Source organism: Phoenix dactylifera, chromosome 6 (assembly GCF_009389715.1).
Source record: "Phoenix dactylifera cultivar Barhee BC4 chromosome 6, palm_55x_up_171113_PBpolish2nd_filt_p, whole genome shotgun sequence".
Taxonomy (NCBI): Eukaryota; Viridiplantae; Streptophyta; class Magnoliopsida; order Arecales; family Arecaceae; genus Phoenix; species Phoenix dactylifera.
Window position 1 is genome coordinate 11,030,068 of NC_052397.1, and position 20,264 is coordinate 11,050,331.

General features: G+C 43.2%; 1 pseudogene; it reads right to left on the minus strand.

Annotated features, from left to right (window-relative positions):
• The window catches only part of LOC120111188, a 3,386-nt pseudogene extending 2,512 nt beyond the window's left edge, over positions 1–874 (minus strand).
• Positions 875–20,264: the final 19,390 nt, after the last annotated feature.

Consider the following 20,264-nt stretch of genomic DNA (forward strand, 5'->3'; position numbering starts at 1 on the left):
TCCGATGGCGGCGATCAGTTGTACGGCGCACCGACGGTGTCGGTCGGAGAAGCAGGTCTTTCCACACGCCCCTCGCCATGGTTTTTTCTTCGACACTGCGACGACTTCGTCGTTACAGTTTTCGGGGTATTCCAGCGGCCTCTTTGATCTCCAAGAGCCGGAGTCGGGCTTCCTCCGGCGTGTCCGAGGTCTTGGCGAGGACCCGTTCGGCCTCACCAAGCCGGCCCTGCATGACGAGCCACCGAGGCGACTCGGGCATGGCGAGGACAGCGATGGCTACGAAGATCGGCGGCACCGCACCGACGCAGAACATAATGCGCCAGTTGAGGTGATCCGGCAGCTTGGCGAAGGCTAAGTTGGAGACGTAGCCGAGGAGGATGCCGGCGTTGATGAATAACGCCGGGAAGGACGTGAGGAAGCCGCGGGACGAGGTGGGGGCGATCTCGGCGGTGTAGACGGGGGCGATCATGAGAGCGTAGCCGATGCCGACGCCGGCAACAAGGCGGCCGACCATGAGGATGGCGTAGTTTGGGGCGAGGCCCATCAGGAGGGCCCCGGCCAAGAAGATGGCAGCCGCGAAGATAATTGTGTAGCGGCGGCCAATCCAGTCGGAGGTCCGGCCTGCGGCGATGGAGCCGACGAGGGCGAACGGGTTGATGATGCCGGCGAGGATTTCGACCTGGGTATCATTTATTTTCAGGTATTTTTGAATGAAAACAGAGGCACCCACTCATCACCGCTCCATCTGTAGACAAGTAGTAGAAGAATTAGAAAAGACTAGCAATAGAAACAGCAAAATACTGCTGCTGACTTCATAACCGTCACACTTAAGAGAGCTAGTGTTCTTGCCATAACCCGAGAGGATTGAGATCATCGAAGCAAGCGTGGCACAGGCCAAAGCGTATTTGTTTCTTGGAGGCTTCTTTGGCTTCTCCAAGGCTAAGTTTGATTGGGAGGAGGATCAGAAATTGCTGGGGCCTTGGCTTTCTGGTCATCCATTTCTCTGAGGGAGGAGAAGAGATACTGCGCTAGTAGAGCGAGGGACTGGACTGACTTGTTTTCAAGAATATGATGGCTTAAAATAATTGGATATGGAGGCCGTGTGAGTTTGAGAGTCTTGAAGACTTGTCTTAGTTGTCGTATCCGCGTGTAAAATGACAGCAAGATGACCACAAAAGTCGTCGCAGGTGCTTGACCTTTTGGCGCAAGGTTAGAACTCAGTAACATGGGCGATAAAACCATATTAGTATTCAAATGGCATTCCCTGAATTAATATCTCACGTAACCAAGACGAAGTATGACGCTCGTATATGGGATTTGTTTGTCCAACATAGTGTTTCTCTAAATAGATGATCAAAAATATCATTCTTTAAAAAAGAGCATGACAATATAAATCATAAAAGAATTTGTTGCTGTTGAGAACTGACTGTCCTAGGCACAGTGGCCAGAAGTATAATGTTGCTAGAGAGCTCGATAGTCGGCCGCTCTGATCGGAGATGGAGAAGGCGAGCGGCGCTCGGTTGTTGCAGCCGAGATCCTTATTGGATAAAACAACACAGAGCAAAAAGGTCCTTTGGCCGAAAGGTATCCGACGGAAGATCCTCCCGATACCTAAATTAGTGTGGTAAGCAGGAAATAGAAGGAGGTTTCTTTCGGTCTGTTAGGATGGTCTTCTTACTTACCTCCTCTGCCCTACTTTTTGTATGTCAGGTGGAGGAGCCTACCTACCATCAAAGAATTAGAGCATGTAGACGACCAAAAGTGACTGGCTTGAGTACGACCTGGATATCAGGCATGAATACTTCGCAAGCGGTTGATATCCTGCTTATCATATTGGTGGGATCTCCATGATCACTGGGTCCCTCGATTAGGATGAGGCTAATTATGGAAAGCCCTTGATATGTAAGCTCGACGGTATGGTGCTGGTCCCACCCAGTGGCTGCTCCCGATCTACCACGTGTTGGCATCATAGCGTGTTTTAATTAGTTGGACTTTTTGGTGAGTTCTAGCTAGTTTGTAGGCATCTCATTTTTTCCCTACTTTCACAACTAAGCCGAGCTATCCTGCTCGGGCTGCAGAAGTAGTTTTTCTAGAAGTATAGCTTTCATAAAAATTGCCGAGGAGGATGCAGCTTTAATAAAAATCGTCGAGGAGGATGCAGCTTTAACAAAATGCCTTCTCAAGGAAGTGCTCAGACAAGAGACAAATGATTGTATTTGTCATTGTTGGTCTCTTCTTTTCTTCTTTTTTTTTGTATTGGCTTGGTTGTGAGCCATTGTTTTGTACTTCTCTTCTGTTTCCTGATGAGAGAAATGAAAATCTGCTCACTTTTATTTACTTGATGGCTCGATTTGAACTGATGCACTTTTCATCTGAAGGGTTGTTTGGTCAGGTACAAGGCTGCTCGGTAATCTTGCTATTATACCATTTGTTTCTCGAGATGGTTGTCGAGGTTCCCATCTTGGTGATGCACCGGTTCCTGCTCGGTAGTTGCCCTTCATCTCTCAAGATGGTTGCTAAGGTTCCCACCTCGATGATGAGATGGTTCCTAGTTGGCAGTTGTCACGGGGTAGGATCCAGTTGTTCCCTCGAAAAGCTGCATGTGTCCTCATGCTAACCTGTGGCCAAGGCCGATGCGCCTTTCATCAATAAGGCTCAAACTTCAGTAAGGAGGAAATCTCAAAAATGTTGCCAAGGCAGGTAAGGTCTCTTAGGATTTTCCAAAATTGAATGTAACCCGGCTGGGGTTAGACACACATCCTTTAATCGAAGCTTAGGCGCTTCAATTCCCGCAGTGGATCTTTGTCTATAAATGAAACAAGATTCGCCTTTTAATGGGATTGGAAAGGCATCATAAGCCCATCGGGTCAACAGTAGGATCGAAAAGCAGGTCTCCATGTGCTATGGAGGACGAGGATAAGGCTGCTTGTTTCTTAGGATACGAGTCTTCTACTGTCACGGGATGTGAAGTGGTTCAGTCCTCGCTAAAGGACTTAGGTTGGGGATCATCGTGCCATCCTTTGAGGAAGCTGTGGCAGGAAGCAACTGTTGAACTCCTTCTAGATGTTGTATTCTACAGAAAGTTCGGTCACCATCAGGTTGCCCATGCTCTTGTATGGATAACTCGATTTTTTATTCTTGGTAAAAATGCATTGAGTTGGTTTATAGCTACTGCAGTTGAGAACTGACTGGCCCTAGGCACCACGGCGAGAAACACGGCGAAGTTAGAGAGCTCGATGGTTGGTTGCTTTGGTCGAAATTGGAGAAGGCAAGCTGCGCTCAGTTGCTGCAGCCGAGATCCTCGTCAGATGGTAGCACTGTCGGATTACCTCCGCACGCGTTGCGACGATCACAGCGGAAAGACACGCGCAAGGTCTTTCATCTCATGAACGTTTTAGGGAACGTAGATTTCAAAAATTTTCCAGAGTTCTCTAACTCAGATTTATGAAATCTAAAGAAAAGATTAAAATTAGAAGACTAGATTAATTTCAGATCTACTACAATTTCTAATTGTATAGAATTTATAAAGATCTAATCTTTACCTTTGAGCGAGTAGAACTTCACCGCTATCTGATGATCGTAGGATTTCTGGTTCTCTTGAAGCCGCACAAGCATCCGACCTCTACAGGTATCCACACGGGGTATAGATCGTTCCAAAATCTCACCGGAGTGCTAGGTCCCTTGTAGAGATCACCTTCGATGGTTGAATTCCTCTCCTTTTAATCAACTCCTTGATTACTTTGAGAGGAAGAAGAAGGAGGACGACGAACGTCGAAGAGGAGGAAGAAGAGGATGGCGGCTCTTCTTCTTTTTCTTTTCCTCACGCCAAGGAGGGAGAAGGGAGAGAGGGTGGCGGCAGCAGGAGTGCTTCAATACATCTATGCCTCACGCTTGTTCCCTTTAAATAGACATCTCATGCCCATACAAACAAGGAATAATTTCAAAGATCAATCATTCCTTGATTCATCCCTCCAAAATCTGCAACATCCCTTACTTAATTCTATCACAACTCTTATTTAAAAGAGTTTGGAGAGAATCCAAGGGATAAGCTCATGCCATATCGCAATCCGTGTGAACGAGGAGGAGGAGGAGGGGCATCCGCCCCTCCACATGGCATGGGGACCATGAAAGGAAAGGAGGGGCAGACGCCTTTCCTTTCTTTGTGCGTGTGAGAAGGAGGAGGGGCGGATGCCCCTCCTTTCCTTATTTGCTCCACATGCATGAAGGAAGGGCTCTCTCCCTTCCTTCCATGTGTGGGTTACCTAATCCAATTAGGATTTACATGGTCCCACCTGATCAATTGAATTCTAACCCAATTAGAACACAATGTGTCATCCAAAATGATTTATGTGAATCCTAATCCAACTAGGACTTGAATTGGACTTCATGAATTAAGTTTCTTATCTAATAAGAAGTTCTAATTAATTAGGCCTTCCCATCCTTATTCAATAAGGTTAAGCCTAATTTAATTAGATCCAATTATATCAATTAAATTGCAATCTAATTGCAAATCTTTCATCTTTAACTCACTAACTCTTAGCGGGTTAATCCAATTGACAATCAATTTTAATGTGATTCTAAATCACTATCCAACCATCGGAACGATCAAAACCTCTAATGTGTGTGATCCCATAGGTTCTATTCTGACTGGTAGTGAGTTATATTATGATCTCTATCATAATATCATCGGAACTCCTTTCAATAGGTTGAAACGATTTCAACTCTACTCTTAGGGTTCACTGATCACCAAGTAAATGTCTTTGAGTCTTACAATCCACTAATGACACCTAGCAGCATATAGTGACAACCCAGTAGAACGGAAGGGATGAACCTCTAGGTGCAGTTAGCGTATAATACAGTACCTCTATCATGGATTTCGACATGATGGAGGTTACGGATAACTCGTCAAACCCCATCGTCTGTCTTATATCATATTTATTTGACTCAAGTTCGAGATTGGAAAACTCTTTTTCCAGAACTGCCCTGGCCAAGGTCTTTCGAACTTAGTCTCATAAATCACATAGGATCACTCCTAATCTATCAAGGTCGATAGATCCCATCTAGATGCAATCCTAATCCAACAGTGAACCTACTGCAACCAATTTGCACCACAAGAATCCTTGGGGCCCTTGTTTATGTGCTAGTCAAATTACAACAACCTCACCGTGATTAGCTGAGGCATCGCAGATCTAGGTACTAGTCATACAACTACAGCATCAAGTAAGTCACTGACGAGTTGATAGACATCCAAGTAACTTTTTGCTTTGGTCACGCTCAATACCCTTGTTCTCTAACAAGCACTTGCACAATCATCCCAGTATCTCCACACTATGGACTTAAGACTCGTCCATCAAGAAAAGTGATCTACGCACTAATCTCCTCGGATCGATCACCGTCCTTCGTGATGATCTATCGATCAGAAGCTATTCAGGAATTAACTATTAATCACACATGCCTTAAATTCTCAACTCTTGAGAATATATGTTATTATTTTATTAATTTCTAGGACGATTCATGGACACATAATAGCATGAATGAACAAAATGCCTGATTTTATTAATTAACAAAAGATCAAGTACAAATTTCATGCCTCCAGAATAATTACAATGCGTCTGCTAAATTGGCTTCTAGGGCATACTCCTAACAATCTTCCACTTGCACTAAAGCTAACCAGACATATATCTAAGCTCCATCTTCTCAAGATGTGCTTTTGTCTTTTGCTGACTCAGCTGCTTAGTTAATGCGTTCGCCACGTTATCTGTGGAGTCTACTCTTTGTACCTCTACATACTTCTTTTCAAGGTCCTCGCGTATCAGGTGATATCGCCGCTCTATATACTTAGACTTCTGGTGAGACCTTGTAGGCTCAAGTGTGGTGCATCCAAAGAAAAACAACAAGTTTCTGGGCTGTGAACAGTATTGGAATCGACTCCAAGTCAGGAGTCGACTCCGGCACGCTATGAAGACTTGGCACAGTGCAGGGGTCGACCCCAGGACTTCAGGGGTCGACTCCTTAAGAGTGACAGGAAAAAGTCCGAGAGCTGTTTTCTGGGACAACTTCAAGGGTCGACCCCAAGACAGCAGGGGTCGACCCCAGGACTGTTTTCACGGGATTTTCCGGTGTGAAGCGAGCCAAGTCAAGGTTTTTCAAGTCTTAAAGGGTCTAAGTCATTCTTGGGCTAGGTTTAGGCTCAAAGGGGGAGAGCATGTAAGTCATGGATTTGGGTTGAGTGCTTTCTAATGTGGCTTATGGGGAGATTGAGTTGGTGTATGATTAAACTAAAATTGGGTACCTATATAAAGGCTTGATGTAATCAGTTTTAGGGTTATCACTTGGATTATTACTTGAGCAATAAAGGAGCCGCCAGAAAACTTTCTCCCACATTCTCTCTTCTCTTCCTCTTCTTCTCCACGAAAACCCTAGTTTGTGATTGTGATTCTTCATCTCTTCTTCCTTCTTTCCCCATGCGGCTTGATGCCCTAGGGGACGCCCTAGGTTAGCGGATATCAGGGATCCACACGCTTCCGCACAGCGCCAACAATTGGTATCAAAGCGAGGTTTTGGCGTGGGAAAGAAGAAACGAAGGAAAGACATCAAGAGGAAAGCAATCTGCTCATCTCCCTTCAAGGTAATATCTCAAATCAGATTTGTGTTTATTTGTGATTGTGGTCTGGCCAACCATGAACAATAACATGAAGGTGGAGTTTGAGAAGTTTAATGAAAAGGAAAGCTTCTCTATGTGGAAGGTCCGGGTGGAGGATCTCTTGGTGCAGAACTATTTGGATTCGGCCTTGGAAGACAGGCCGGAGGGTATGACAGATAAGGAATGATTTTTTTTTGGAGAAAAGGGCTTGCGCTGCCATCAGAGGATGCTTGGCGGATTCAGCTTTGTACAGCATCCTAAAGGAGAAGACACCCAAGAAATTATGGACAAAGTTGCATACCATGTATATGGGAAACAATTGTACAGCCTTCAAATGCATGAAGGTGGAGATATTATTCTTCATATTCAAAGGTTTGACCAGGTTTGCAATGACTTGTAGACCCTTGGGGTGAAGATGGAAGAGGAGGATAGTTCTCTACTCTTGCTTTACTCGCTGCCAGGTTCTTATGATCCTTTGGTTACTACTTTGCTGTATGGGAAGGAGACGCTGAATTATGAAGACATAATTTCTGTGTTAAGGTCCAATGAGCAAAGAGAAAGATTGACAAAGAATGGAGTTCCTCAGAAAGGTCTTACTGTCGGAGAGAGGCCTGGGAGAGGAAAGGAATGGAGCAAGCAAAGAGGACGATCAAAGTCCAAGAAAGGCAAGAAAGAGTTCAGATGCTACAAGTGCAATGAAGCAGGACACTTGAAGCAGAATTGTCTGCTTTGGAAGAAGCTTCAGGGAGAGAAGAATGGCAAGGATTCAGTCAGTGTCGTGGCTGATCTTAAGGTGGAGGATGATCTTTTGGTAGTTTCGGATGATCACAGGAACAATACAGATATCTGGATATGGATTCAGCCTGCTCTTATCACTACACACCAAATCGATCTTGGTTTGCTACATACACCAAAATCGATGAGGGAAGTGTGACATTAGGAGATGATCATCTTTTCAAGGTGGCCGACATTGGGACCATCAAGGTGAGGATGTTTGATGGGATGGTGCGGACTCTTATCAATGTAAAGCATGTTCCGGATCTGAAAACGAATCTAGTGTCACTTGGCTACTTGGAGAAGAACGGTTACAGCTTTAGTTGTCGTTCCAGGAGTGGTATTTTGAATATATCCATAGGAGCCATAGTTGTGATGAAGGAGAGGAGGTTGGAGAATAATTTGTATAGGATGGAAGGGTCCGTGGTGTGTAGGGGATCCGAAACAGCAGCAGTGGCACAGGGCCAGCAGGAAGCATATCGTTTGTGGCATTACCGCTTGGGCCACATGGGAGATCGTGGTATGAAGATGCTGAGCAAAAATGGACTGATATCAGATCTGGATGGAGGAGTTCCAGAGGTGTGTGAGCCTTGCCAGTTGGAAAAGCAACACAGGGTGAAGTTTGCTACCAGTACTACACGCAGCGGTGGTCCCCTGGAGCTAGTGCACACGAATGTTTGGGGACCGGCCCCGGTCACAGCCAGAAATGGGGCAAGGTATTTTCTAACCCTTATTGATGACATTTCAAGAAGAGTTTGGGTGTACTTCTTGAGGAAAAAGTCAAAGATCTTCTCTAAGTTCAAAGCCTGGAGGGCAGAGGTAGAAAAGGAGAAGGGTTGCTGCGTGAAGTGTGTGCAGTTCGACAATGGTGGCGAATTCACAAGTAAGGAGTTTCTGAAATTTTGCGAAGATTGTGGGATCAAGAGGCAATTTTCAATAAGGAAGACTCCTCAACAGAATAGGATAGCCGAAAGGATGAACAGGACTCTCATGGAGAAAGCTAGATGTATGAGATTGTAGACAGGGCTTCCCAAGGTGTTTTGGGTGGATACAGTATACACGGCCTGCTACTTGATGAATCGATCTCCTCATACAAAGCTAGATGGGAAGATTCCAGAGGAGCTATGGTCTGAAAAGAAGGTGGAGGTTAGCCATCTTAGAGTATTTGGGTGCACGGCATTTGTGCATATTGATCCCAGTGAGGGAAGCAAGTTGGATGCCAAGTCACGAAAGATGGTGTTCATAGGATATCCACGTGGAGTCAAGGGTTATCGACTATGGGATCCCTTGGAGAAGAAGACTACTATCAGTAGGAATGTGGTCTTTGATGAGAATTCAGTCCTAAAGATGTAAAGGGTGGAAGAAGAGCGGGGGGAGAGCCAACCGGATAGGGTTCGACAGCTAACTTCTTTTTCAGTTTTACCTTTTGCAGGTGCACCAGAAGGACATGAAATTCAGGTAGAGCACCAGTCAGAGGTGCCTCCACATGTGGAGAGGAGCGAGATGCTAACTCAGAGACGAGATGTGCAAAGAGAGGAACAAGATCCTAGCAGAAGCACTGGAGTCGCACTGCACAAGCCTAAGCGGATTGTTAGGCAGCCGGAGAGGTATGTTTTTGGCGAAACCATGTCTTATGCATTGGTTGCTGTGAATGGAGACCTGGAGACCTATGAGGAGGCATTGGCACACCAGGATAGCGATAGGTGGGTCCAAGCTATGGTAGAGGAGATGCAGTTTCTCCAGATAAATCAGACTTGGCGGTTGGTGTAGTTGCCAAGTGGAAAGAAGCCCATTGGATGCAAGTGGGTGTTCCAATGCAAGAAAGGACTTTCAGATAGAGAAGGCATCAGATACAAGGCCAGGTTAGTGGCTAAGGGATACTCCCAGAAGGAGGGAATTGATTATAATGAAGTATTCTTCCCAGTTGTTCGACATACTTCTATTCGGATGCTGTTGAGCATTGTTGCCATTCAGAATTTGGAGTTAGAGCAAATGGATGTTAAAATAGCCTTCCTCCATGAGAAGTTGGAGGAGAAGATTTATATGGAGCAGCCAAAGGCGTTTGGTGAGCCAGGGTCAGAAGGAAAGTTTTGTTTGTTGCAAAGATCACTCTATGGGTTGAAGCAATCATCAAGGCAATGGTACTTGCGGTTCGACACATATGTGAGGAGCATTGGATGTGAGTATGACCCTTGTGTCTATGTGAAGACTCTTGAGGATGAGTCTAGATTATATCTACTCTTGTATGTAGATGACATGCTGATTGCTTGCAAGAGTAGAGGAATTGTGGAAGACTTGAAGGTAACCTTATCTCGAAAATTTGAGATAAAGGATTTGGGTCCAGCCACGAAGATTCTAGGCATGGAGATTCTCAGGGACAGAACCAAGAAGGTGCTGTATTTATCTCAGGAAGGTTACATCAGAAAGGTCTTACGGAGATATGGCATGGATGGAGCGAAACCGGCGGCATTACCAATAGCTGGTCATGTCAGTCTTTCGAAGACAATGTTACCATAGACTGAGGTGGAGGCTGAGGATATGAAGAGAATTCCATTTGCTTCAGGAGTTGGGAGTATGATCTATGCCATGGTTTGCTGTAGACTAGATCTTGCACATGTAGTTAGCCAAGTCAGCAGGTTCATGGCTAACCCGAGCAAGAAGCATTGGAGAGCACTGAAAGGTGTTTTCAGATATTTGGTGGGCACAGTTGGAGTTGGCATTTGCTATGGACTGGAAGGTAACAATGAGAAGAATTCCAACATGACCAAGGAGAACCAGAGCCGGATGATTGGTTTTGTGGATGCTGATTACGAAGGAGACATGGACACATGGTGTTCTACCATAGGTTATGTATTTTGCTTTAACGGAGGTCTAGTGTCATGGAGATCAAGCTTGCAACCAATCATGACATTGTCTACAACGGAAGCGGAGTATATGGGCATCACAGAAGCTGCCAAGGAAGCTCTATGACTGAAAGGATTGGTATTGGAAATAGGATTTGCACAAGGGGCTGTTAGGGTGCATTGTGATAGCCAGAGTGCATTGTGTTTGGTTCAAAACTCGGTCTATTATGAAAGGACCAAACACATTGACATCAGGTACTACAGAATTAGGAAGTTGGTGGAAGAACGTGAAGTAGAGCTTGCCAAAGTTCATACGAAGGAGAACCTGATAGATGCACTGACCAAGTCTCTTCCAAGGGATGGCTTCCTCAGGTGTGTGGTGCTGATGGGATTGATGGACCAGGAGAAGCTTGCGGAGGCTTTGGAGCACCAAGGTGGAGATTGTAGGCTCAAGTGTGGCGCATCCAAAGAAAAACAACAAGTTTTTGGACTGTGAATAGTATTGGAATCGACTCCTGGAGACTTGGAGTCGACTCCGGCATGCTGTAAAGACTTGGCACAGTGCAGGGGTCGACCCCAGGACTTTAGGGGTCGACTCCTTAAGAGCGACAGGAAAAAGTCCGAGAGCTGTTTTCTGGGATAGCTTCAGGGGTCGACCCCAGGACAGTAGGGGTCGACCCCAGGACAGCAGGGGTCGACCCCAGGACAGCAGGGGTCGACTCCAGCACTGCAGGAGTCCACCCGAGCACTGTTTTCACGGGATTTTCAGGCGTGAAGCGGGCCAAGTCAAGGTTTTTCAAGTCTCAAAGGGTCTAAGTCATTCTTGGTCTAGGTTTAGGCTCAAAGGGGGAGAGCATGTTAGTCATGAACTTGGGTTGAGTGCTTTCTAATGTGGCTTAGGGGGAGATTGAGTTAGTGTATGATTAGACTAAAATTGGGTGTCTATATAAAGGCTTGATGTAATTAGTTTTAGGGTTATCACTTAGATTATTGCTTGAGCAATAAAGGAGTCGCCATAAAACTTTCTCCCACATTCTCTCTTCTCTTCCTCTTCTTCTCTATGAAAACCCTAGTTTGTGATTGTGATTCTTCATCTCTTCTTCCTTCTTTCCCCACGCGGCCTAACGCCCTAGGAGACGCCCTAGGTTAGCGGATATTAGGGATCCACACGCTTCTGCACAGCGCCAACAACCTCGGCTCCTTAGCCAGTGCTATGGCGCCATTATTGTTGCAGTAGAGTGTGATGGCATCTGATGACATCATGCCTAACTCTTCAAGAAACTTTTTGTACTAGAATGCTTTCTTTGCAACTTTAGAGGCGGCAATGTACTCAGCTTTTATGGTAGAATCTGCAATGATTGGTTGTTTGGAACTCTTCCAATTTGCCGAACCACCATTGCACAAGAACACATACCCTGATGTAGACTTTCTATCATCAATGTCAGTTATAAAGTCTGAATCCGTGTATCCTTCTACCTTTAATTCTGATCCTCCTTCAAAGACTAATAACATATCCTTAGTTCTTCTCAAGTATTTAAGAATGTTCTTCATAGCTGTCCAGTGCTCTTCATCTGGATTCGACTGATATTTGCTCGTGATACTCACAACATGTGCTATATCAGGTCGTGTACATAGCATGGCATACATGAGGCTCCCTATAGCCGAAGCATAAGGGGTCTTGCTCATGCGTTGAATCTCTTCAGATGTGTTGGGGCACATTTTCTTGGAGAGATGAATCCCATGCCTAAAGGGTAGCAATCCTCTTTTAGAGTTTTCCATTCTGAACCTCTTCAACACTTTCTCTATATACATTTTCTGTGATAGGCCAAGCATCCTTTTAGATCTATCTCTATAGACCTTAATTTTCAAAATGTAGTATGCTTCCCCAAGGTCTTTCATGAAGAATTTCTTAGACAACCATACCTTGACCGAAGTAAGCATAGAAATATCATTCCCAATTAGGAGGATATCATCTACATACAATACGAGGAATACAATAGCCCTTCCACTAACACATGGTTCCTCTTCGTTCTTGATGAAATCAAACGATTTGATTACATCGTTGAAACGAGTGTTCCAACTCCGAGATGCTTGCTTTAGTCCATAGATGGACCTTTGTAGTTTGCAGACAAGATACAAAAATCAAGTTTCTTCTAGCAGTAGTCCATAGATGCTTCATTGCTTCTTTAGTCCGATTCCTCCTCTCTGACACTCCGTTGAGCTGAGGTGTTCTAGGAGGGGTCTATTGTGAAACTATATCATTTTCTTTAAGATAATTACGGAATTCTCTATTAAGGTATTCGCCTCCTCGATCTGATCGAAGAATCTTAATGAGTTTTCTATTTATTTTTCTACTTCATATCTAAATTTTATAAACTTTTCAAAAGCTTCAGACTTGTATCTCATAAGATACACATACCCATACCGAAAACAATCATCGATAAATGTTATGAAGTAAGAATAACCTCCTCTAACTTGCACATCGAATAAGCCACACACATCAGTGTGTAATAGGGTAAGTATTTCAGTGGACCTCTTCCCGTGTCCTACAAAGGATAATTTGGCCATTTTTTCTTGAAGGCAGGATTCACAAATCGGATATAACTCGAAAGTCAATGACCCTAAAAGCCTATGTTTCTCCAATTTGTTTATTCTGTCTTCTCCTATATGACCAAGCCTGAGGTGCCACAAACACTTTTGATTTATCTCATCTCTAGATCTTTTAGATCCTATAGTACTCACTGTTTGCTCAGATACATTCATAGACACATCCAAATGTAAGTGATAGAGACTGTCAATCATAAAATAATGTGCAACCATTTTGTTTTTCAAATAAACGGAGCAGTAGTCTTTATTAAAATTGGTTTCAAAATCTTTCTATGCTAGACAAGATACAAAAATCAAGTTTCTTCTAGCAGTAGGTATATAATAACAGTCCCTAAATATCAAACTAAATCCAGACGGTAATCGCTGAGGATAGGTGCCCACAGTAACAGCAGCAATTCTTGCTCTATTGCCAATCCGAAGGGTTACTGCACCTTTCGTAAGCCTTCTACTTTTCTTTAGACCCTGTATGGTAGTGCATAAATGAGCAATAGAACTAGAATCTATAATCCAACTGGAAGTATAAGAAACCGTTAGATTAGTTTCAATAATGAGCATATCTGACATACCTTTAGAAGGCGTGTCACCCTTCTTGCTCTTTATACCCCCATGTAGATTGGACAATTCCTCTTCCAATGGCCGTCTTCGTTGCAATGGAAACACTTTTCCTTGTCTATGGCCTTTTTCTTTGGAACATCCTTCTTTGGCTTCTTCTCGGTCTTCTGCTTCTTTGCAGACTCTTCTTCTTCGAAGTAGACTTTCTCTTGGAAGTAGAAGTCAACTCGGTAGCGAGAACTGTGCCCCTTGAACTCTTCAAGTCTCCCTCAGTTGTTACTAAAATATTTAACAATTCAAGTCTGGTGCATTCAATCTTGTTCATGTGGTAGTTTACAATAAACTGTCCATATGAAGAAGGAAGGGATTGCAGGATCAAATCAGTTTGCAATTCATTATGCATGTTCATGCCAAGCTTCTCAAGCTCCTCCAAGTCCTTTATCATGGTCAGACCATGATCATGGACAGATTACCCTTCGCGCATTTTGGCCTTGAAGAGCCTCTTGGACACTTCAAACCGAGCTGTGCAATTTTGTTCACTATACAACTCTTGCAGGTGATTCAATATGTCCCTGGCAGTTCTTATGTTCTCATGTTGGCATTGTAGTTCATTGGACATGGATGCCAAAATATAACACCTAACTTTATTGTCATCATCCATCCACCTAGCATGTGTCTCACGCTGCTCAGCATTCGGACGATTTGGTAACACTGGGACGTCATGGTCCTGTACATACCCTAATTTCTTACAACTTAAAATAATTTTCAAGTTGCGGAGCCAATCTTTATAAGGTCCGGTCAATCGGTTGTTCTTAAGGATGCGAGTCAAGGGATTAGAGACTAACATTTTATTTGCAGAGAGTAAAGATTCTAGTTAGATTTTTGTACTTGAATTTAAATTTCTATTTGTTTTAGGAATCTTTTAAAACAAACATCTTCCACTATTTCCTCGGATCTCCTACACTCCTCTAGTAGAGAAACGAAAACCTGCGACTCTAGGTTTCAAGTGGGGTGCTACGGTCCCATCTGGATTTGATTATAGCTCGAGAAATCATCCATAAAGCTGAGGAGTTGATGGTCTGAGGTGGCATCGACCAGTTGGTCAATTTTTGGTATATAAAAATTATCCTTCGAGTAGGCTTTGTTGAGGTAGGTGAAGTCAGACGAACATTCACCACATCCTGTTCGGCTTCTTGACTAGCACGACATTGGCCAGGCAGTAGGGATAGTCTACCTCCCGAATGAAATTGGGGTGGAGAAGCTTTTTTACCTCCTCCTCAATCATCCTTTGCCTTTTTGGGGTGAAGCTCATTTTCTTTTGCCGAATCGGTCGGAGAGTAGGGTCCACACTCAGCTTGTGGGTGATAACCTCCGAGTCTATACCTGATATATTAGATGCTGACCAGGCAAAGACATTAGCATTACCATGGAGAAATTCTAGGAGATGCACTCAGATGACGCCATCAAGATGGGCTCCAATTTGTACTATTTTATCTGGCACCACCACATCAAGAGGCACAGAACAAAGGTCTTCGAATGGCTCCCTATGCTGTTGCCCTTGGCTATCTCAAGAATTTATGCTTTCAACGAGAAGCATCTCCTTCGGCTTCTTTTCCTTAAGCGTATCCAGATAGCATCTTCGAGCAAGTGCTTGGTCACCTCGGGCCTATCTTACACTACTTCTAGTTGAGAACTTCATCAGTATGTGGTAGGTAGAGACCACAGCACGCAAGACGTTTAAGCCTAGCCATCCCAAAATGGCATTGTAGGCTGATGGGACTCTAACGACCAAAAAATCTATCATGATGTGGTTTCTTATGGGGCTTGCCCTGCTATTTGACAGGGAGAGTGATGACCTCTTCCATGAGAACTAAGTCTCCAGAAAAGCCAACCAGAGGTAAGGTGATCCTTCGAAGCCTATCAACTGGTTGATTCATTCTAGAAAAGGCCTCGTAAAATAAGATGTCTGTCGAGCTCCATTATTTACTTGAATTCTTTTTACATCATAATTTGCAATAGTAATGAAAATTATAACGGCATCATCATGAGAGATTTATACCCCTTCTCCATCGGCATCCAAGAAGAAAATAACTTCCTCTACCCTCGATCTCTTCATCAACGAGCTCTCTATATAAACGGCTCATGCGTAGGCTCTTTGAACAGACGAATTAGTTTCACTAGCAACTGTTTTGCTGGCTATGGTGCTAATGACTCCATTCGTCTGTTGGTTATCGAACTTTGCCTTAGAAGAGGGTGGCTTCCGACTAAGACCTCATTCTCATTTTTTAGTTGGAAGCAGTCCTTGGTGTCATGCCTATGGTCGCGGAGGAACTAGCAATACCACATCACGTCCTTAGGAGCCATAGACTTCATCTTCTACGGCCACTCACATAGTTGCCGTTGCGGATTTCCATAAGAATCTGCTGGCATGGAGTGTTCAAGGGTGTATATCTCCCAAACCTCTAAGTAGGGCTTCTCGATCGGTGGGAGGCATCTTCATCCCCTCTGGATTTCTTAGCATAGGGTGTAAAGTTGTCCTGGGCCCGCTTATTATTATTCTTTTGGCCGGGTCCGCCCCTAGCTTATTCTTGTTGTGTCGTCATGGCCTCCTCGGTGTTGATGTACTTGTCTGCCTGGGCCAATAGCTTGGCATAGTCTCTTGGGAACCTTTTTTCTGAAAAAAAAGGAACTAAGAAGTCCTCAATCCACTCCTTATGGCAGACATTACAATTGAATAATTTAGGCCCCGTACTTCTAGGGTGGCTGCATTAAAGCGGCTGATGTAATCTCATAATGAGTGATCATTTTACTACTTGATGGCAAAAAGGGTGTCTGAACTCCTCTTTAGCCTCTTGCTGTTTATGAAGTGGGCAGTGAACATCCGATCGAACTGCTCAAATGAATGGACCGAGCCTGTCTATAGCCCGGTGTACCACAACTGAGCTATCTTCTGAAGGATAGTTGGAAAAGCTCTACACGACACCACATCAGAGGAACCCTGGAGTATTATGAGATCTTTGAAGCTTACTAGGTGATCTAGAGGGTCCGAGGTGCCATCACACTTCTTCAACTGCAGCATCTTGAGAAGAGGGGGAACAGGCTCTTCCATTATCTTCATCGATAATAGGGTTTCAGTGGTGAACTCCACATCTTGATCTTGATTATCCTGATGTTGTCACAGGTCTTCGAGGTGCTAGCACATCTTCTCGATCTTATGGTTGAGGTTGGCCTCTCTCCTAGAAGCCCCGTTAGGTCAGTGAGAGGAGGAATGCATATTGGCCGACTCCTCCCAAGAGGGAGAGTCGGTGGATCGAGATGGGTCCTCCTGCACATGACTCCATGGCTAGTTTTGGGGCTATGTGGAGCCATGCCGGAGCTGTAACGACAGGAAGGCTGGTCGGGAGGCACCTTCCCCCTACTCTAAGGTGAGGAGCGTCAACTTGAGCATTCAATGTCCTCTCAATGATCCTATTTGTGGGCCTCTTGTAGCTGTGGCCGCCGGAGGATGGTTGGCTACTGCATGTGCTGAATCACAGTAGTCGGCACTTGGATCTATTGAAGAAGTGCTTGAAATTATTCAGATGTCACCACCAGAACTGTCTGTGGCTCTACTGGGGGTGGGCCCTCCGCGTGCTCTGTAAGAGCTGCTGGAACCCTCCAGTATGCTTGGCTGGGAATTAGAAGGTGTTAGTTGCGCCCTTTAAGACTTCATAGTGATGGGGTCTGGACCATCCTCTAGCACCAATCTGTTGTCACTGAAAACTAACTAGCCCTAGGCACCGCAGCGAGAAGTGCGATGATGCTAGAGAGCTCGGTGGCCAGCTGCTCTGGTCGGAATTGGAGAAAGCTAGCGACACCAACCTATGACATGTAAACTATTAAGATAAAGATAAAGTAACAACTACATTGGGCAATGATAGATCCAACTCTAGTGGCATGTCTACATGCAACAACCCATGCCATGTAGTTTGTCACCACTCTTCTCCACCACATCTAAATAGGACTCTATTAGCGGGCCCCACAATACATCTGGATGGGATGAAGGAGCACCAATAAGCCTTATGGTACGCCTAGTGAGATATTGTGTAGTCATCGTCAAACTAGTTTCAGTGAGATAGCTGCGTGGTTTCCATCATGCCACTACAGAAAGAATTTAAGAAAGTAGCTGTAGAGAAAGCAACCGCAATACTATGGCCACTTTTGGATCGATATACAGGCGAGGCAAGAGTGGATTGACCGAGGATGAGATGCGCATACCAATGAATTTTCAGCTTTGCAAACGAAACGAGTTGAAATACTTATTTCCGTGATTGAAGGCTGATACATTCAGCCATAATATATTTACACATATCTTATGTAAAAGGAAACTAATCCTATCCTAATGGAGAATGAATTTGTTCTACTTGAAAGTACTGTAATGTATGAGGAATTAGAATTTGAAGCTTTAGCTCATCAGGAAATAAAAGCCAAAGACGATATAATGGAGCCCTAGAATTCATTGACTGAGGCATTATAACAGTGACACTGATAAGGTTGCAGCAAACTAAATTATCGAGGGATGTTTCAATCTAGTCGATGTTTGAGATTGTCGATTAGAGCGAGCTAGAGAAAATTGCTAGTGAGATTGGTAAATACTTACTGATATTAATTCCTACTGATATTAATTCCCGATCATTTTTGCAGGAGTACAGGGTGAAAATATAACAACTTTATAGAACTAGTCGTATTATGACCAGAGTTGGAGGGCAACTTTCTTGAAGCATGCTTTCAAAGTTTTCCTATTTGATTCGTATACCATATGCTGGGAGACAACATGATAATGTAAGGGTCAATTCAGCTTGGTAACCAACATTATGAATGATCAAAGATTCTCATGTAGATTATGAATAGTATACGTCTCAATGCTATACAAAAAAATGGCTAAAAAATCAAAGAAGTGGTGAATTCAATATAAAAATGAAATAACTAATAATATTATATATTATCTAGTAAGAAGTTCCATAAGAGTTTTAACGAGTAAGCCGATATAGATAATGATATTTCACTATGATGGATTCCATTCTACCAACCTTTTCATAATTTTTTAGTTTTTCCACTCTTCTTGGAAAACTTTGGATTCTAGTTCACAGGTTTCTCCAAGAATTGTACCTTTCAGCAAATGTCAGTCAACTCTATATCGAAGGACTCGATTTGGTTCCCTCTGACTAGCATTGAGGATTGTGAGCCTAATCTGCCAAGGGATAGGTCGAATGATGAAGAATGATGGTGTCGAACCCATTAATATAAAGATAGTCGGATCTCTATAGATGCCGAAGATCCTTTGAGTGATATGCGGACCATTTCAGTACACAAAAGTATTCAATGAAAGGAAACATGGAAGAAGTATTAAGCTTGAAAAAAATAGAAAAGATATGAGTAGATTACCAAAGCGATACTTCAATAAAAAGGGAATAATAATCGATCGGCAAATTGGGATTATGACTTCGCAGATACTGATAGTATGATGACAGACATCCCCTTGGCCTCTTGATTATACACCAACAAGATGTCAAGGGCATTATGTACATCTCATCTCAGCAATGCAGCAAGCGGCTAAGAGCAAGTGTCGCATGGATCATGCAGAGGAGGGTCATGGGACTTTTGCTGAATTGGATAGAGTTATGGCCGTGATAAATTTCATCTAGTGAGAAAGCATAGTTTGAAGTAAGAGGGTTCGGTCATGGTGTTGATAAGCAGGCTGAAAGCTTAGGACCTGACCATCACACAAGATGAATGGTTGGCAAGAGTAGGTCAAGTGATTTAATCGGTCTCCAAGATATTCCTAAAGTATAGAAGACCATATTATAGGCCGAAGTGAAGAAGGACGACCAATGTAAGATATTTGAATAAGCTAAAGTTGAAAAAATATGATTATTAGCCTAGCAATTGTCAGGCAACCATGCTGGCAAACATGAATAGTGATGGATAACTGGTGTCATATATTAAAACCATCAGAGTGTGCAATTATTATCTATTAGTATAAATAAGTAGAAATTGTACTTTGTAATAGACCTTCTACAATCAATTTAATGCATTTTATCTTATTTTAGTCTGCCATATTTTCTACCTTAGGAGTAAGAGTAACTTAACTTTCAATATAGTAGCCCAAAGCTACATTCTTATCGTAGCCTGTCGCTATGCCTCTCTATTGTAGCCTAGCGCTATATCCCTTATCTATCAACATTGAATGGTGGTGTGAAAGTGGTAAAAATCTACAAAGGTCAAACATATGGACCTACGCTACTCTCTAGCATCCTAACTTTGATCAGTTTTTAGCTGATCCGACATTAGTGGTATGCTTGCATGCACCAACTCGCACTACTTGGCTTGTCACCATTCTTTTCTACTATATCTAGATGGAACTTCATCGGTGGACCCTGCAACATGTCTAGATAGAACGTAAAGAGCACCAACAATTATATATATTATATTAACTTTTTGTTATGCATATTATAATAGTCATTATGTCAAAACTGTTATTGATTGTATATATAATATAATAACTATTATTTGTCTAACAATGTGTGACATCAAAGTTTTGCTATTAATATAATTTTTACAATGGTAGTGTAATAAAATATGTACATAAAATAATGAAAGAATAATTATGGTAATTTCAAATAACTATTTGTTTAATGTTTTCTCTTTTTTTTCCTCAGAAGGTATAAGCTTTGACAGAGAAAAAAGTGTTAAAAATTTGAAATTTTAACTAATATTTAATTTAAATACACTACAGCAAAAATAATTTTTTTCGACTCTTAACTTTTGATGTAAAAGAAAAGTGTCGATAATTTGATCACTGTGTC